Genomic DNA, 18,806 nt, shown 5'->3' with positions numbered 1-18,806 from the left:
GGGGTTTATTCAGTTGGTCAGATGTATCATTGGAAGGTAATTATAATGTTTTCTTTTTTCCAATATTTGTAGTTCTTATTTGATTTTCTTCGCTAGTTGCATTGGCTGGAGCTTCCATATCAATATTTCAGAACTGTAGTGACAGAGCATCCTGACGTCTTTAGTTTGTGTTTAATTAAAAAAAATTAATGTTTATTAATTTTGAGAGAGAGAGAGAGAGAGAGAGAGAGAGAGAATGGGGGAGGGGGGAGGGGCAGAGGGAGGAGCCTGAAGCAGGCTCCAGGCTCTGAGCTGTCAGCATAAGGCCTGACTTGGGGCTCGAACTCATGAAATGTGAGATCATGACCTGAGCTGCAGTTGGACACTCAACCACCTGAGCCACCCAGGTGCCCCTGTTTATGTTTAATATTGATGAAAATGCCCCTAGTGTTTTACCACAAGCCAACGTTTTGGGTTTTTGGGTTTTTTTTTAATTAAGCTTTTTGTTTTAATTCCAGTATAGTTAACATGCAGTGTTGTATTAGTTTCAGGTATATAGTATAGTGATTCAACAATCCTATAAGTGACTCAGTGCTCATCAAGATAGCATCAAGATAATCCCCTTCACCTATTTCTACCCACCCCCCATCCCATAACTATCAGTTTATTCTCTATAGTTAAGAATCTGTTTCTTGGTTTGTCTCTCTCTTTTCATGTTGAGTTCTGAAATAGAAATTTTGATGATCTTATGTCTGCATTACCAGGCATTTTTTAAAAATCAGAAATGAACACCCAATTGTTTAAGGCTTTTATTTTATTTTATTTTTTGGTAAGCAATCTACCAAAATTATCGTGTGGATTTTGTTCTCTGGCCTAAGGGTGAATACTGCGTCACCCTTTCGGACATCCATGAAGCGTTCCTGGGGTGACCCTTTCTGCACCCCAGAGTACTCACCATGTGGCTTCCTCTTTTCCTCTGGAGAAGGGAGCCTTTGCCAGGTGATATGCCTTCATTATTCTCACTGAGCTGCGAGTAGAGCAGAGCCTGGATGAGAAGAAATTAACTTAATGGCCTTTACTCCATTGAATCTAAATGGTAGGCACTTAGTAAATGATTGTTGAACTTAATGGAACTATTTATTTAGTCTTCCAGGGTTTGTTGTAAAAATCTAAATATCCCAGGAGAGAAAATACCTTAAGCTTGTGTCCTCTTTTACACAAGGAAATGTCTTTGTTTGCCCACTTCAGTTGTACTTTGGAACATCTATGGTGGCCCAGGCTGGGGGTTGGCGAGGATGGGACTTAGGTGGCACCTCTGAAGGGGCGAGGTGGGGTGGGGTGGGGTGGCTTTCTGTGACATGACACCAACTCAGAAGGTCCTGTCTCCTTCATACAACCATCCCTAAAGCACCACTTTCTAGGAATCACGTGTTAATGAACATTACACAATGAAAATATTTTACTCATTATGAAGAAGCTCATTATTTTAGAATCTTGTGTATTTCACTCTTATCCCAACTATAGTTTGGATAACAGTGGAATATATATATATATATATATATATATATATATACACACACACATACACATATATGTATGTATATATAGCTAGTTACCCAATATTTAAGAAGAAAGTATTAAAGATTGATAGGTGGCACATGGAGGTAGGTTTTATTTCATTGTACCTTTCTTTTCGAAGATATGGTTTTTTTAATTTTTATTTTTTTCCCTACAGAAACAAGCCATGCCCATGAAATAATTTGGTAAATACAAAATAGCGTTCAGAAGACGTTTAATCCCACCCCCCCTCAGAGAAAATAGTTTGTTAACATTTTGTTACATGTTCTCACATTGTCTTCTCTATTTTTTTCAGAATTGGAATTAGATTGTAGTTATAGTTTTATGTTTCACTTAAAATTATATTATGAGCTTTTTCCCATCTTCCGAACCATCATTTGAAAGCGTGGTTTTAATGCAGGGCCTCGGTAGCAGCATTGACCTACCATCCCCCACGCTTGGACACGTAGGTCGACTCCGTCTTTCGTTGCTGTAAGGAACATTGCCACAGTTTTGGCCTCATTCTGGTACCATTCTAGGTTTGTTCTAGGAGTGGGGAACTGAGTCATAGGTGATAACTAGTTTTGAGACTTGATCTACAATGCCAAGCTGATTTCAGCAAAATAGTAGCCATGTACGCCCCTTTCGACAACAGGTAAGGATGGCCTTTACCTGTTAGGGCAGCAGATAGTGTCATTAAGGGCACACACAGAGACATGTGTGGATACCCATGTGCACGTGTGCCTGTGTGTATGATGAATGTCATTTCTGCCGTTTTAAGTCAGATTCCATCCAAGGCAGAGAACAGAAAGTACACTTGGGTGGTGAACAAGCAGGGAGCTGGTGATGTCGATGAAGCAGCAGCGTGGGGACAGGCAGGAGGCGGGCAGGGCATCCTGGAGAAGGCACGGTTTGGACTGGGTCCGGGAAGAGGCAGTACGTTCCCCCCACCGCCCCCCGATGGGCTCACATCTGGGGAGGCTTCAGCGTGAGGCCCCGCTCACCGCAGCTTCCCCCTCCGAGCAGGACTCCCAACGTGTCCCCTGCTCCTCCGTGTCCTTGCCAGGCACGGAGAAGCCATCAGCGACCCAGGGAGCTCAGTGAAGAGGAAAGAAAGCAGAGCAGAGGGGGGACAGAGTTCTCCCCCAGGCGCTCCTTCTGGGGGCTGGAGCAGAGGCCAGCGGTGATGCCAGCCCCGAGATGAGTCACGGCCTGGTGCTTGCAGGAGCTGGGCACCAAGGGTGCTGGGCATCCGCGGGGCCCAGCCTGCATGTGACACTCCCAGGATGTCACGGGGAACTGCTTGTTAGTGGCTGAGAACAGAATCTGGCTTAATGCTTTTAACAAGTTAATGTTTGTGCTCATGGGCTCTGTGCACATTTAAGAATTAATTAAATCCTTTAAGGAAGTCATTTATGTTTGGGACCAGAGAAGACACTCAAGGGCCGAAACACCCCCCAAGAAGATGGCCCAATCACCGCTCGAATGCCTTGGCGGGCCCCGCAAGACCAACTTTCCTGCCCCCTGATCCACGGTGCGCTCAGATATCCTTAACCCGTTCCTTCCGTGAGGCTCCTTGGGACGCATATTAAATTCGAGTTATTTCCAATTTCGTCTAAGGTGTCTCTATCCAATGCCGTGTCTTCAAAGTCTGCAGCGTGGGATTCAAAATCTCTGAGCATCATCAAAGTCTTAGGAAAATATATTACTAGGAAGTAGAGCCGCTCCTCGTGTGTTAATTACAACAAGGCCGGCTGCCGCACAGATAATCTCCAGCGTCGGAAGCATCAGCTCAGGCAATATCAGGAAAAACAAAATCTTTCTTAAAAACATCCTAAATTCTCATTTGCACCCTTTGAGGAGAAAGTACAATTCATTGTGAAGCTAAATCCCATCTATTTAGTTGTTCTTAGGAAGATTTCGCTGATATTTGAAATGTTCCTCTCTTGAAAAAGAAAAACAAGGTAGATTTTCAGGAGCCAGTCTCAGAACTGCTGTGCTATTTTCAGAGGCTTTATCTTTCAGAGAGAACCCTGTGGATAACCCACCGGGGCCAGGTTCTGAATGGAGGGAGAACTTGACCATGCTTAATACAAGCGTGTCGATTATATGTGTTTGTCTTTTGGTTGGTTTCACTGTTTTTCCTTTACTTGCATTCGAAGTTGGTGTTTTGCAACAGACGGAGTCTTCTCTCCTGTGAACTCGGAGGGGAGCAGAGGCTTCTTATCAGCCACCCCTCAGGCAATGAGACCCTCGGAGAAGGACAGTGGAGGCCAGCAGCCGGCCCGGCCTCGGGGGCTCAGAGGGGTGAGGGCACCTGGTCCTCTGGGGAAAACGAAGCAGGCTATTGACCCAAACAGCATCCTGTGGGCTTTGGAGGGGATAAAGGTCAGAGACAGGTGGGGGGAGAACCCAAGAGGCAGAGAAGGGAGGGGTCAGTGTATTTTCAAATTAAGGCTTTCCTTTAATGGGGTGGAAAGGTCAATGAATTCCTATTTATTCAGAACTTTTTTCCCCGATGTTTTATTTATTTTTGAGAGAGAGAGAAAGAGAGAGTGTGAGCAGGGCTGGGGCAGAGACAAGAGGAGGGGACAAAGGATCCGAAGGGGACTCTGTGCTGACGGCAGAGAGCCCGATGAGGGGCTCAAACTCACGAGCCGTGAGATCATGACCTGAGCCAAAGTCGGACTTAGCCGACTGAACCACCCAGAGGCCCCTGTTCAGAACTTCTTAAGGAGATCCTTACCCACCCTGATCTGAAGGTCCTCACTGATAAAGGAGGGGCTGCTTTGACCAGGGAGAGGCCGGCTACTGGGGTGTCCCCTAGCGCCCCCCCCCATGAAATAACCGGGGTCCCAGGGTGAGAGACCTTCCCTGCCTCAGGCGCATGCCCCAGGTCTCCGGGAGGAAGTCCCACTGGCTGGTGTGCGCAGTGCCCCGTACCTTTGCCAGCCTCCCTCTGTAAGAGAGAGCAGGCCTCGGGCGGAACCTGCTGCAGGCAGCAATATTCAGCCAGAATTTAATAGCATTGTTCTCATTTTATTTATTTTTATAATTACCTTTAATTTAGAGCAAGTGATACAAATTTCCATTTAGGGTAATGATACAGTTTCCTTTTAAATGCATTAAAGTAAAAAATAGTGAATTAATTAAAAAAAATATTAGCAGGGGTACACAAACATGGCAAAAACGCGGGGGTAGTTTATTGCAGTGAAGCTCCCTGGCAAAAAGCATCAGGCAGGTGGGGTGTGGACGCCTGCAATTGGGAACACGGGCCCGTAAGGCCCTTTTGCACTATTTTCGGTTTCCTTATGTTCGGAGACAGGTCGAGGGGACGCTGAGCTACTGGAGAGTTTAGGATTGGGGGAAGCAGAGCTCTGCGGAAAAACCCCTGAAGACAGGGCACACGGACCCTGGAGGTTTAAAATGGATTCCAGCCTCAGGAAAGGGCGCCAGAAGGATCCCCAGATAGGGTCACCTTTCTCCTCATTAGGACTGTTAGTTTTTTTCGAAAGGACGCAGGCCACCTGGCAAACCCAAGGGCCTCACTGCCCGAGCAGAAGTTTACCAGATGTGAAGCAGTGTTATGATGGATTCTGATTTTTTTCTTCCCCCCTCACGTTTCTCTGAATTCTCCTGACACCTCCTTGCAAAAGCGTATCCTTTGGGGACGCTCTCTGTGCTCCTTCTGCTCTCAGGTTTGCTATCAGACCACGACTCTGCTCCTTTCTAGAGGAGACCAGTGCGGGGCTTATCTCCACTGTCCTCACGGCACCTGACGCGTTGGGGATGCCCGTTCGCTCCTTTCACCCACACGCCCATCCATGTACACATCTGCCCATCCCCCCGCCCACCCATCCCCCCACCATTCATCCCTCCACCCACACATCTATCCAACTGTCCGTCCATCCGTCCCTCCACATACCTGTCCACACGCCTACATCTATTCATCCATCCATCCATCCACACGTTCATTAACCATGCGTTCTACCCACTTAACATTTATTAGCAATATTCTGTATATTTCATTACAAAAAAGTTAAACAAAAGTCTTCTGGGTTCCCCCAGCGCTCAGGTGGGCGTCAGGGATGTAGCAGTAACAGTAGGAGACATCGTCACTGCCCTTGCTGAGTTTGTGGCTAATGGGGAGGCAGAAATTGAACCACTGGCTCTTCTGTGCCAGGTTACGTGAATGAACGAGTGAACGCGTGGATCTGTCCATCCCTTTTCTCTGGCCCTGCTGGGCACGGGGGCCCCGTGGTGTCCAGGGATGCTGCGGGTGAGCAAGCCGTTTCGTAGATGAGAGGTTGCACGTGCCGATGTCTGGCCAGCCCAGCTTCTCGAGTGAGAGGGCAGGCACAGCAGGTCTCCATCCTTCCCCTGCCACCGAGGGCCTGCCCAGCCTGTGCGAAGGGCATGCAAGGGCAGGGCTCCCTCCCTGGGGCTCCCGGGGGAGCGAGGCCGGCAGCCCCAGCAGCTGCGTCAGGGCAGGGGGCAGGGGAGTGGTCACAGCACAGGGCACAGCCAGAGTGGGGGGCAGGTGGGTGGGCAGACAAGCAGTAACCTGACTGGGCTGTAGGGGAGGCCAGGCACAGGCGGTCTCAGGCCCTCAGCCAGGGTGCGTGTAGCCTCTGCAAGACGAGACACGGGTCTGGATGGCATTCTCTGCCCCGTCTCATGTGCTTTGCGGGGGACCTGGGCTGTCTCCTTGTTTGCTGTGAGTACACATGGAAGGCAGGGGGGATGGCTCCTGGGGGTCACCAGCCCAGGGATGTGTTTCCTCTGGGCCACAGGGGTGTCTGGAGATGAGGCCTGCCACAGCTCATTTTCATTCTCCCTATTGAATATTCCCCCTGCTCCGGGTACCCCATTTCCAACCCCCTGGATCAGGATGCCCTGTGACTCCCCCACTCCCCAACGTGCACAGAGCAGGGTTGGCGCTCAGTCCCTCCAAGGCCCTCCGGACAATGAAGAGGAGGCTGGGAGTCCCTGTAGTGCCGGGCGGACAGAGCAGAGGGAATGGTGGACAGAGCAGGGAGCTGCATGCTTTGTGGACCATGAAGCCCACGCAACGTTGAACACTCCGGGCCTTCACTTTCCTTCATCAGCCAGTAGACAACTGTATTGAGTGCAGCTAATAGCTGAGCACACAGGGGCCTGAGTGTGAGTAATAGGGCCTCGGGGAGGGGGGGTCTAGGGAAGCCGGGGGACATCCGCAGGAAAGTGACATTTGGCTGTAGATCTGAAGGAGAAGCTACTCGAGGCGGGAAAGGGGAGGGGAAGGTTGCTACAGAAGGAACAGCACGTGCACAGTCTCTTTGCTGAGAAGGAGCCTGTTAAATCCACACAAACCTGCTGAAGACTTCTGGACTATTACGACTAAACTTTCATAAAACCTCTTTTCCTTGAAGCAAACGAGAGAAGCCTTGTGGGAAAGACCCGATGGTGGAATCCCAGATCCCTTGGCAAATGGCAAGGAGACAGCTGGGCAGGGTGAGAAATGCATCCTCGCTGCCCATTATGGAGTGCTTATTCTGCGTCCAGGGCACACAGGAGAAGGCTCAGCCTTCCTTTTCCACTTCACACCAGACACTTCCGTAAGAGCCAAGGCAGAGCGTGGCTCGGCACCCTGGGGCGTGCATGGTGTGGCTGGCCTGGATTCGGATGAGATCGGTGGAAGAGAACAAAGATGGGAAGGAGTTGGCATGATCATCAGGCAGGCAGGAGGCTGGATGGGCAGAGGAGAAGCTGAAAGGCGCAGGGGGTGTCTGGAAGGGAGGCTGTGGTCTTTTATCAGCCAAGACTCCTTTGGTTTCAAGTGACAGGGAATCCAACCCAAACCAGCTTAAAGCCCTGGGAGATGGTGTTGGCTCATGTAATTGCAAAGTATTTAAATGGTTCAGCTTCAGGTGCCATTTGATCCAGGAGCTCAGATTATGTCCCCGAGTAGCTGACTTCTCTCCTCTATCTCCTCGGTACTGGCCTCATCCCAGCATGTGACAGCCCCACCCCCAGCAGCTTCCAAATCTCGGTAGCAAAATGGCTGCCAAAGCTCCAGACCTCACTGGAGAGTGTCTAAAGCATCTGTAGCCCACTGGCAAGCCCTAACCCTCACTCTCATTGGCTTGAATTAAGTCCCGTGAAGATCCTTGAACTTAGCACCAAGGCCAAGGGGAGGGATATTCTGATTGGCTCACATGGACTTGGCTGTTGGGGTCTGGGGGTTGTCTACAGCCTACCCAAGCCCCAGGACTGAGGAGGAAGAGGGCGATTCCCCTGTGCATGGACCCCCTGTGGGTCAATGGTGGGCCTGGGTGGAAGGAAATGAATGTCTGCTCAAACCTCTGCAGTTGGTACAAGAGTCTGGATCTGGTAAACTTGGCTCCCCAAGGGTGTATGCAGCAAACCATACCTGTGAGTATACCGGAAATCCCAGATCCTGCTACCCGTCCTGAGCTCTGGTGGGGTGGTGTTTTCGGGGACCCCTTTCCCAGACAGCCGGCTGGCTTCAACACCAGGCTCTCTTCCAGCAGAGCAGTGGGGGGGTCAGGGGCTGGCAACACACCCCAGCTGGGTGTGGCCGTGGGGGCCTCCCCAGAGGTGGTCTACCTTGACAAGATCTTTGTGAGACTCCAGGGAGCTACAAACAGGTAATGCTTGGCTTCCTCAGCCCTGTGTTATGAAAAGCTTGAGTTACAAACGCTCCGGCTATTAAAAACCTGCTACTGACCAAGGGCAATAAAATATCTGCTGTTTATGAGTAATTAGCCACTTCTGGAAAAGAGCTCTATCCCTTTAAATTTATGGGGTGCCTTGATTTATGCATTTCATGGGGGGATGTCATGTTACATCACATCAACCTGATGTAATTTGATGCAAATCAAACACATGAATGAGCGAATGGAAACATTCTTTCCTTCCTCCTGAAGTGGATTTCTTCTAATTGGGGGGCCTTTTCGGCCCCTACCCCGTCTTTCCTCTTCTTGGTTGCTTTGTTAGGAAAGAATTGGGAGGATCTTTATCTTGAATTTGTTTCATCCTGATGCCCTGGCTGCAGCCTCTGACCACCCTGCCGGTGATTCCTGGGAGGATTTCACATCCCTGAGGGTGGTGGAGACTCGGACCTCAACAGCTGGTTCACGGGCTTTACGCCCCGCACTGGGTTCTACAGGAGGCTGGGGAGGTTCCCGGCTAACAGGCGCTGCCTGATTTTGAGGACCCCAAGGCTGGTCAGCACACACAGGACATGATGCAACCAAGACTCCAGGGGCGCCTGGGTGGCTCAGTCTGTTGAGCGTCTGACTTCGGCTCAGGTCCTGATCTCACGGCTCGTGAGTTCGAGCCCCACATCTGGCTCTGTGTTGACAGCTCAGAGCCTGGAGTCTGTGTCGGATTCTGTGTCCCTCTCTCTCTCTCTGCCCCTCCCTTGCTCCTGCTGTCTCTCTGTCTCTCTAGAATAAATAAAACATTTTAAAAAAAGCGCTAATTTTATGTTGTCTGATTGAAGAAAGAGTTATGGGGAACAAAAGAAACTGGTGAGTTTGGGGTCCAGTAGAGGAAGATAGATTATTGAAGCCTTTTTGTAATGGCTGGTCCCCGTGTGGCTACTGAGTGAGTAGAGGCAAGAATTTGTTGGTTGGACCATCTGTCTTTGTATTTGTGCATTATTTCTTCTTTTATCCACTCACCCATCCATTCAGCCAGCCAGCGAGCATTTATTTAGCACCTGCTAAACTTTTTTTAATTAAAAAAAATTTTTTTAATGTTTATTTATTTTTGAGAAAGAGACAGAACATGAGCCAGGGAAAGGCAGAGAGAGGGGGAGACACAGAATCCGAAGCAGGCTCCGGGCTCTGACAGAGCCTGACACGGGGCTTGAGCTCACCAACCGTGAGATCAAGACCTGAGCCGCAATTGGAAGCTTGACTGACTGATCCACCCAGGTGCCCCAGTGCCTACTAAATTTTTTGAGTGCTTAGGAGGTAACCAAGGAACACAGACACATACCAACTAATTAGCTATGTAACCTTAGAAGGGTCATGATGTATCTGCTGGCCTCAGTACACCTATCTATAAAATGGGCACGTCAGACTAAGCAGCCAGGAGCTAGGGGACCTCTGAGGGTGCTCCAGCTTTGCCACCCTACCATTGTCACCTGCGCCTTCCTTCCCTCAAGTAGCATCCTTGTGCAAAGAGGGAAGTTGTGCACAGATCTCATTCATGGGATGGAGAAGTTCTCCCCAAGCAGCTGAGAATGTGGAGGAATGTGGGGAGAAGTGAGATTGGGTGGGGGGTGGGGGGCGGGAGTGGCCATTTGAGGAAGTCTTTGGCATGAACTCTTCTAGTTAGTACCACAGGGAAATCAATGACATTTGTTCTTTGCCTCTCGTACCTACATGGAGACAGCCTGTGGGCGCAGAAGGAGCAAGCAGAAACAGGCTGGCCTTAGGCCCGGGGATATTGCCCCCCTGGTAAGCCAGACTAGTTGGCCGGGTCTAGCTGTGTTCCATCGTGCACAACCTTCTGCCCCAGAGATTAGCTTCCTTGGTAGAACTTCAGAAGCTTTCTAAGAGAAAGCAGAAAGCATGAACCGCGTCTTTGAACACCAGAGTTCTCTCTATTCCTTTAGTCTCTAGCATAGATGTGGAAAGAGCTTTCTAGAGTGTTCACCTTCCTGGCCTGGCTTCCTCAAAACAGCAGTCAGTGGTATTTGGGAAGCCCACACGGTAGCTCTGGGTACCTGACTTTGGAAGGGAAGCCGTGGTTGGAACAAGGCCACGTTACCTCTCCCGTGTTCCACTTTGGGTGTGCCAGGCTTCCGTGGAGGATATGGGATTCTCACAAGGTCTGGGTGTAATCTTTTGAGGAATTATTTTAAAATGGGACCTCGCTATTGTTTTGAGTCTTTCTGCTGTCTAGTCGGGAGTGACATTTCTATGGTCATTAGCCAGTTCCATTTTTTTCTGTGAATTGTCTGTTCACGTGCCTTGTGTCCAGGTTTCATGTGGGGGTGTTCAGCTCTTCCTCATTAACTGCAAACACTTTTAAAAATAAAAACGGTGAGGGGCGCCTGGGTGGCGCAGTTGGTTAAGCGTCCGACTTCAGCCAGGTCACGATCTCGAGGTCCTGATGGCTCAGAGCCTGGAGCCTGTTTCTGATTCTGTGTCTCCCTCTCTCTCTGCTCCTCCCCCGTTCATGCTCTGTCTCTCTCTGTCCCAAAAATAAATAAACGTTGAAAAAAAATATATTAAAAAAAAAATAAAGACGGTGAGGTTATGAACCCCTTGGCTGCCACATAGGCCTTGGGAGTGTTTGACTTCCAGGAGGCTTTCGAGTGGGACTGACCAGGACTGGGCGGGCAGGCTGAAGGCCCAGCAGTGATGGCCAGCAGATGGTCACTGTGGTCGTAGAAGAAGTGCCAGGTGCAGAAACCTTTCCAGAGTAAACACCTTCCATAAATTACCTCATTATTGCTCTCCTGTCACAGATGCATAACTGAGGAGGTGCCACCTGGGAGCTTCTGGGCCATCAGTTCTTCTGGAGAAGACACAGTCCGCCTCTGGCGGCAGCCGCCATTTTTCATTGGTCACACGGAGTCCCAAGAAAGAGGCTCCTCTGGGACCCCAAAGAGTGGCTGCCTTGCTGTTGACCACTGTCACTTCTAGATGCCGTTTGCAGCTTGCGTAGCTCAGACCTCTGCACCAAACTATTCACGTTGAAGCATAACCCCACGGCTTCTGGAAAGCCTCTCCTTAGGAAATACCTCTTGTCCAGGTATCCTCTTGAGGCGAGGGTGGGGAAGACATCTTGTCATGCTCATGACGATAAAGTACAGCCTGTTGGGGCCAGGGTGGACCGACCATACGCTGATGGCCCCGGACCAGCCCACAAATGGCGTGTCCTCCCTTGTAAGAAGAGAAACATTAATTGCTTCATTTTTAATGTTTCCCCCGGTGTCCAGCACCGGTGAAGTTCAACTCCAGCCGTTCTCTGTGATTGGTGAGGGTTCAGGAGCAGGGCTTGGCCGGGAAGCCCCTTCCCTGTCAGGTGGGCCACAGAAGCATAAATCAGGATGCAGGAGGAGAGACCGAGTAGCTGAGGGTAGCGATCAGCCTGGCCAGCCTGCTTGGGTTTACAGACCGGAAACCATGACTCAGAGAGGGGCTGGGGCATCCGAGGCCATACAGCTGTCTGGTCTGGGGTGCCGGCTGGTTCCAAGGCAGGCTGTAGAGCAACCCGTGGCGGGGATGCAGGCCCACCTGGGGTCGATGTAGGGGGGCAGCCAGTGTTCTGGGATTCCCAGCCCGGTTGCTGTTCCAGGCACCAGCAACATGGCACCGTCACAGAGAGAGGGCATTTTGTGCTACATCGCTTGGTCCCCTGTTCCTGCCCGTGTGCAAGGACCTGGATCTTGGAGCGATGGGATCCGGGGTTGGGAGGGAGGTATCAGCAGAGGTTCAGAGAGGAGCAAGCCCAAGGAAGAGAATGGCAGTGTCACCCTGGCAACAGGCCCATCCCCAAAGGCCTCGTCTGTGCTGACACTCGGAGACGGACGTGGATGGACAAGGTGGGGTGGTTGCCCTCAAAGCTGCTGGTCCCCTGACCCTTTGTGCGTAAATGGTGCTCAAGTGTTATCGTGATCTCTGGGCTGATGGTGCAGCCACGTCTGTCCTTTGGATGGTGAGGTCTGGCAGGGTGGGACGTTTCCGATTGTTTCCTCCAAAGAGCCCGGCACGGTGCCTGGCACACAGGGGATTGTCAGGAAATGCTGAATGAATGGATGGATGAGTGGATGTTTGCTTGGGCAAGTGTGAGGATCCTGAAGGAAGCAGAGGAGTCAAAGGAGTGAGGGGTGTGTAAAGGGCGGGTAGAAGGGCTTAGGATTCACTCAGCCAGAATTCGTAGGTTTGCATTATGTGCAAAACATTGGGTTGGGGTTAGATATGGGTCTCTGGAGGTCCCAGACCACAGTGGAGGGTGGTGAGACAGGGACCCACATCATCCATCATGAGATGGAGTGGAATTAGCCCTTCACGGCGACTACGAAGTGTGGGGGATTGGGAGCGGCACGGATGGGGTGACATTTGACATCAGGCTCTATGGGGCAAACTTCTCCCCTGGCTTGTGCCTTGAGGGGCAGAGAGCAGGGTCTGCCCTGGTGCCTCAGGAGTGACCTGTGGTCTGAATCTTTCTACCCCGAGTGTCCCCTCTCTCCCCAAGGATAGATGCTGTGCATTGGGCCTGCACGCTTTGTTGCTTGGTCTGTTTGTTCATTTATTCATTCATTTCCACATTTAGCCATTTATCCATTTGCTTGCACCTCTCTTCATTCATTCAGCAAATATTTATTGAACACATCCCCTGGGCCCAGCTCAGTGCCAGTGCTGGGGACACACCACTGAAGCCAATGGGCATGGCCTCCATGCACAGGGAGCTTCTGGGCAGGTATACAAACAGACCCAACCCCAGTATTGAAAGCCATCGTGAGGGGGCAAGATGGACAGACAGGAGGGTTCCTGGCCCTGGGTATCAAGGAGGTCCTCCTGGACGAGGTGGCATTTAATCTTCACCAGATGACAAGGCATAGGGAGTAAGTGGGGATGGCAGGGAGAGTGTCCCAGACAGAGGGAATGATATGCACAGAGGGCACCAAGCGCCCTCATCTGCTCCCTGAAAGTAGAGGGTCCTCTTTCCAAACACTAATAGGCTTAAACACGATAAGCCACAGGGTTCTCCCTCCTTACGCACATGTGAGCTGGGAAGTCTGTCTTCGCTCGCCCTTCTTTCCTAACCGTGCTTGGAGACTCCATCTCTGTCCCTGGAGTCCATCTGCATGAAGTAGCAACACTCACTGCTGGGACAGCAGCTCCCGGCAGCCCCGTGTCTGTGAGCTTGGCCGACCTGCAGCCTGGCCCCACGGCAGACGCCATGGCTGCCGTGGTCAGGAGCTGGTGGCCTAGTCTTCCTTCCCCTCCCGAGAGTCTGGCCCAGCAGAGGGCCAGGCTAGGCCAGCCTGGTGACCCGCACAGGAACGGGAGCTGTGGAACCGGGGACCCCAAGAGCCAAAAGAGACTGAAGCCCCAGCCCGGCCCTGGCCGGGCCCCGTCCGTTGGCCCGTGCCTGGCAGTTGCAGGCAACAGCGACTCCCCGGGTGTGCCTGGATTTTTTTTGCTCGGTAATGATTGTGTGTACTTAGGAGATGATGTGTATCTGAGCTTATGTCTTCGACAGGTGCCCCTGTGAACGAATCTCCGTGGGCCGACTTCTATGAATATTTCACAATCAGGCCCTCTTTGATCACTCTTGCATATGTGCATTCTACATTATATTTAGTTTTGCACCGAATCAAATCTGAGGCTTCTGTGAAATGAAAATAAAGTGTTCGACACGATATCCTAGCTCAGAAGTGCTCAGAGGTAAAATGGCTTTCATCAGGGGTGAAGGGGAGGCGAGGGGTAGCTGGGTGCCTGCCCCGCGTTTGCTGCTGCCCCTCTGGGAGCGAGGGGCTGCCGGGAATCCTGTGGGTGCTGGGTCCCCCCGTTTTGTTCTAGGGCAGCGGCTGCGTGCTGAGCCTGAGCAGGGAGCCAAGGCGGGTTAATAGGGGATTAAATACCTAACTTCCTGCCATGGCGAAGTCTGTTTAAAAAGAGAAAGAAAGCCAGTGAGAGAGAAATAATCAATGCACTTCATGACAACTGCTGGTATCTTTTTCAGTTTTGCGATATTTTAAAGGTGGGTCATTCATTAAAAGCCCATATATATATATATAGTTTTTGTCGCTTCCCCTGACGGGGTGGACACAGTTCAGATAAATCAATTACAGCAAATTAGGGGGCCATTTCCTTCCCAAATCATCCCATCTGGGAACAAAGGAAGCACCACTTGATGGCCGGCATTCTGTGGGGAGAGGCCTGGGCTGTGCATTCTTATGACGCTCTGGGCTACCTCCCTCGCCTGCACTGTGATCATCAGAAGCTTAAAGGACCAGTTTTTGGTGGCACTCGGTCCTCCAGATGCTACAGACAAGGGTCATTGGACCCCTCCGCAGAGGAGGAGAAGAAACGTGACTTCCTTATTTACGTGCATTGAGGTGCATTATGAACATGTCCTAACTGTTCCAGAGAAATTGCACGGGAACCCTGGGGACTGCATATCATCTCTAGCCTGGGGCAGATCCGGGAAGGCTTCCTGGAATAGGCAATGCCTGGACGGAGCATGAAGGATGAATTTGGGCTGCCGCATTTGGAGAGGTGGGGGTGGACTGCCAGGAGATTTGCAGGGTGGCCCTTCTTTCTTTCACTTTTTTGCTGTTACAAAGAAGAGGGGAAATTGATGTCTTCTCCAAACTCTGAGCAGCCTTTTCTCTCAGGCACACGGAGCCCTCCCTGACCACGATGAGGACTTTAGCCCTCAGATGTTTGGTTTGTGGTTCAGGAGTTTATTTTCACCCTCTCTTTTCCCCCATCTCCTCTGACCCAAAGTACTAGAAAACTCCTAATGTGGTGCAGTGGTAGTTGAGGCATCTGTGTTATACTATGACTCTGGCAGGAGCTTCCCCAGTGTTGCCCCACACGTAAGCTCCACACCTGCCCCTCCCCTTCCACCCCATCCTCCATCGTCCCCCAAGAACATTCCATGCTCACTCCCCATTTTGCACATTCTGTTCCCTCTGTCCTACATGCCCTTTCACCTTTCTGTGCCTAGCGACCTCTTCCAGCCTCAGCCAAGGACTGGCCTCTTCCCAGTTGTTATCCTCACTGGTTTCCCTTCCCTTGTCCCCACTGCCCATCCCTGCCTGCGCCCAGCCTCGCAGCATGTTGGAGATTTCCCCCTTTCAGCACTTCCGTCCAGTGGGTCTCTCTCCCCTTCCCTGAGTCAACTTTCAAAGGCAATGATCTGGTCTTGCTTGTAGCTGCCCCACTTCTCGCCCCATATAAGCAGTGAGAGATGTTGCTGAATGAGGAGTCCCACTTGACGACGCACAGTAAAGTTGGCAATGAATGGGGTTTTATTAACCGTGTTTACAGGCCTTGGTTGTGCCTTGGTTGTGTTCTTTGCCTCTCAGTATTTATTCTACTCCCAGATTAAAGATCTTTCTAGATCTGAAAGCCTGGGCTAAAGCCATGGTTGGCACCTGAGAAAGGTGCCTGTACAGCCTTTTACAAGTTATGTGCCGTGTTGTCTCTCCCACGATCCCATTTGCCTTCTCAAAACCCTGCGAAGTACGCAGGTCGGTCGATATCAGCTCATTTTGGAGACGAAGAAGCTGAGACTCGGGAGGGTAACCAAGGTCCAACAACTGTGGAAGAGCTACATTGGATGTATGTTCATAGCACTTCAGGTACCATTCTCTTTCCACTGCTCCAGTCAGGTTGGGGGAATAACCCACCTGACCCAGGGCAGGGGAACGTGGAATAATATATCCATCTTATGAATGTAAAGACAATAAGATAATATAAATATTTGTGTGACACCCTCCCCCACTGGTGAGTAAGAGACTTGCCACATTTCTGTATCCACAGTGCCTTTCCCCACCTTCTCCCCACCCCACCCACACTAGCCCCCTGTGTTGCTTTCTGTGGAATGTACCGCATGTTTCCATTTCCTGGCACACATGTTTGTGAGGACTCTGGCTCCTTAGCCTCCTTTAAGCTTTCCCTGAAATGTGGTTTCCTTTGTTTCTACACATTTGAAAAATGAAGGAGCTGGCATCTGTCAACATTCAGCCCAGCAAGACTAACATGGTATGGACATCAGAAGCCAGCCTTCCCACCCGCATGTCTTGCTTGAACTCTAGAGTCAGGCTCCCCAGTTGTGTGACCTTCTTGGACTTAAGTTTTCTGAGCCTCAGTTTCTTCTTTTTAGTGTGGGAATAGTTTACTACCTACCATTCTAAGGTTGTATGAAGCTAAATGAGATAATGATTGTGAAGTACTTAGCACAGTGTTGTCACGTGGTATTGTGTTGAGGAGGAGGACGATGATGATGAAAAAGAGGAGGGTGAGAAGAATGCTGTTGCTGATGTAGATGATGATGGTGGTGATGGCTACAATGAAGATGGTGGCAATGGTGGTGATGGTGAAGGTGATAATGGTGACTACGATAGTGATGGTGAAGTGATAGTGATGGCTATGATAAAAATGATGATGGTGTTGGTGATGGTGAAGGAGATGATAACAGTGGTGATGATGGTGATGGTGAAGATGAAAACAGTGGTGACGGTGGTGGTGAAGTTGATGATGATGTGATGACTCTGGTGACAATGGTGAACATGATGGTGACGGCCACAGTGAAGATAACAGTGGTGACGATGGTGATGATGAAGCTGATGACAGCGGTAACAGTGGTGACAACAGTGAAAGTGATGATGGTGATGGCTATAATGAGGATGATGAGAGTGGTGATGATGTTGATGAAGGTAATGACAAATGATGACAGTGGTGACGATGGTGATGGTGGAGGTGATGCTGCTGATGATGACAGTGGTGATATTGTTGGTGAAGGTGATGATGGTGGCGGTGAAGATGAAGACGATGGTGACAATGGTGGTGGTGGTGATGACGGTGATGGTGATGATAACAGTGGTGACAATGGTGATGATGATGGTCATGATGATGGTGGTGACGATGATGATGGTGAAGATGATGATGGTGATGATGACAGTGGTGACATTGGTGGTGGTGATGGTGATGATGGTGATGATGACAGTGGTGACAATGGTGATAATCATGGTCATGATGACGGTGGTGACGATGATGATGGTGAAGATGATGATGGTGATGATGACAATGGTGATGATGGTGATGGTGAAGATGAAGACAGTTGTGACAATGATGAAGGGGATGGTGGTGGTGATGATGAGAGTGGTGATGTCGTTGGTGGTAAAGGTGATGATGATGGTGATGATGACAGTTGTGATGATGGTAGTGGTGAAGATGAAGACAATGGTGACAATAGTGAAGGTGATGGTGATGATGACAGTGGTAATGGTGGTGGTGAAGGTGATGGTGGTGGTGATGATGAAAATGGTGATGATAAAAAGGAAGGTAATGACAGTAATATGATAACAGTTATTTGTTTTTTGTGTTATTTTTTGAGAGCTTGTTCTGCCTGATGCATCCATGGTCTTAACAATCACCACACATGAGGTTGTTGGAGTTCCATCCCAGCATCTGTTTGCCTGGCTTCATGTGCCGTGGGCAGATGGAGAGCCAGGAACTCAGACCAGAAGTCTTCTCTACCCTGAAAAGATGACCAGGAGCACGCTTTGTGGGTGTTTTCCTTTCCCGTCTGACATGCTCATGACCTGTCTTTAATTCTGGGCTACAGTTTCAACCCAGACTCCAAAAGCCAAGATGCTTTTGCCCTTGAGAATTTTGAAATCATCCAAAGTCTTCAAAAAGAGGATACTTTTTATTCCAGTTTCTTCTTCTAAGTCCTCCAACCGCCATCCCCCAGTACGAAACTGGCTGGGGCTCCATGGGGCTGTGTGCAAAGCTGGTCCAGTGGGGTCCTGCTCACCATCCAATGCCATGAGGGCCCTGACTTTGGCCAATGTTCCATCCACAAGGGGAGGTTGTGGCGTTCAACCATACTCTCCAGCTTGACTCTCCTGGTCACACAGTCGCCATACTCCACAGCTTTATTTGCATATCGTATTTTCATTAATAAATTAAATAAGGATTTAACTATTTCTGGCCCTGTCTCCTAGCATTGTCTACACATCAGTCAGAATGGAACAGGTCACCCGAACTGCCCTCCTGTTTATCTATTAATCATCTGGCAAATAAACCACTCAGTATCCTGCCCACCTCAGTAATGTTTGTGATGTAATTTGTTTGGATGCCCAAATGTCACCAGCGTTGATTGTAAGAGATGAAAAAATGTACTTGCTCAGCATAGCAAGCTCTAGGCCAAAATGTAAGCATGAAATCTCTGGTTTATTTTTGTAATAATGTTTACAGCTGTTTAATGACCCTGAAAAGGTTCAGTAGTCTGGTGTTCTGTATTTTCAGAACAGGAGTGTATTATGCTTATAACAACCTTGGTTAAGCAGTTTGAGCTACAACAATTGGAAAATAGGATTTAATAAGAAGCCATTGCATTCTAGGTGAAGTCGTCTTAATTACTGCTTACCCTAGGTGTAAGAAAGCAAGGTGGGTTGTTGGGGAAGGGGCAGAAGGTCATCTGAGCCCCCCCAGGAAGGGGGTCCACCTAATACCAGAACTGCACGCTGTGAGGCCCACAGTGGTGTTTGGGGCCCTTGCTGG

General features: G+C 50.0%; 1 protein-coding gene across 14 annotated transcripts in view; it reads left to right on the top strand.

Annotated features, from left to right (window-relative positions):
- The window catches only part of ZNF536 (zinc finger protein 536), a 438,080-nt gene that overhangs the window by 174,880 nt on the left and 244,394 nt on the right, over positions 1 to 18,806 (top strand). The gene's annotated exons all lie outside the window — the stretch shown is intronic.

This window comes from Felis catus, chromosome E2 (assembly GCF_018350175.1).
Source record: "Felis catus isolate Fca126 chromosome E2, F.catus_Fca126_mat1.0, whole genome shotgun sequence".
In the NCBI taxonomy this organism is placed as follows: domain Eukaryota; kingdom Metazoa; phylum Chordata; class Mammalia; order Carnivora; family Felidae; genus Felis; species Felis catus.
This window is presented reverse-complemented; position numbering and strand designations above follow the sequence as displayed.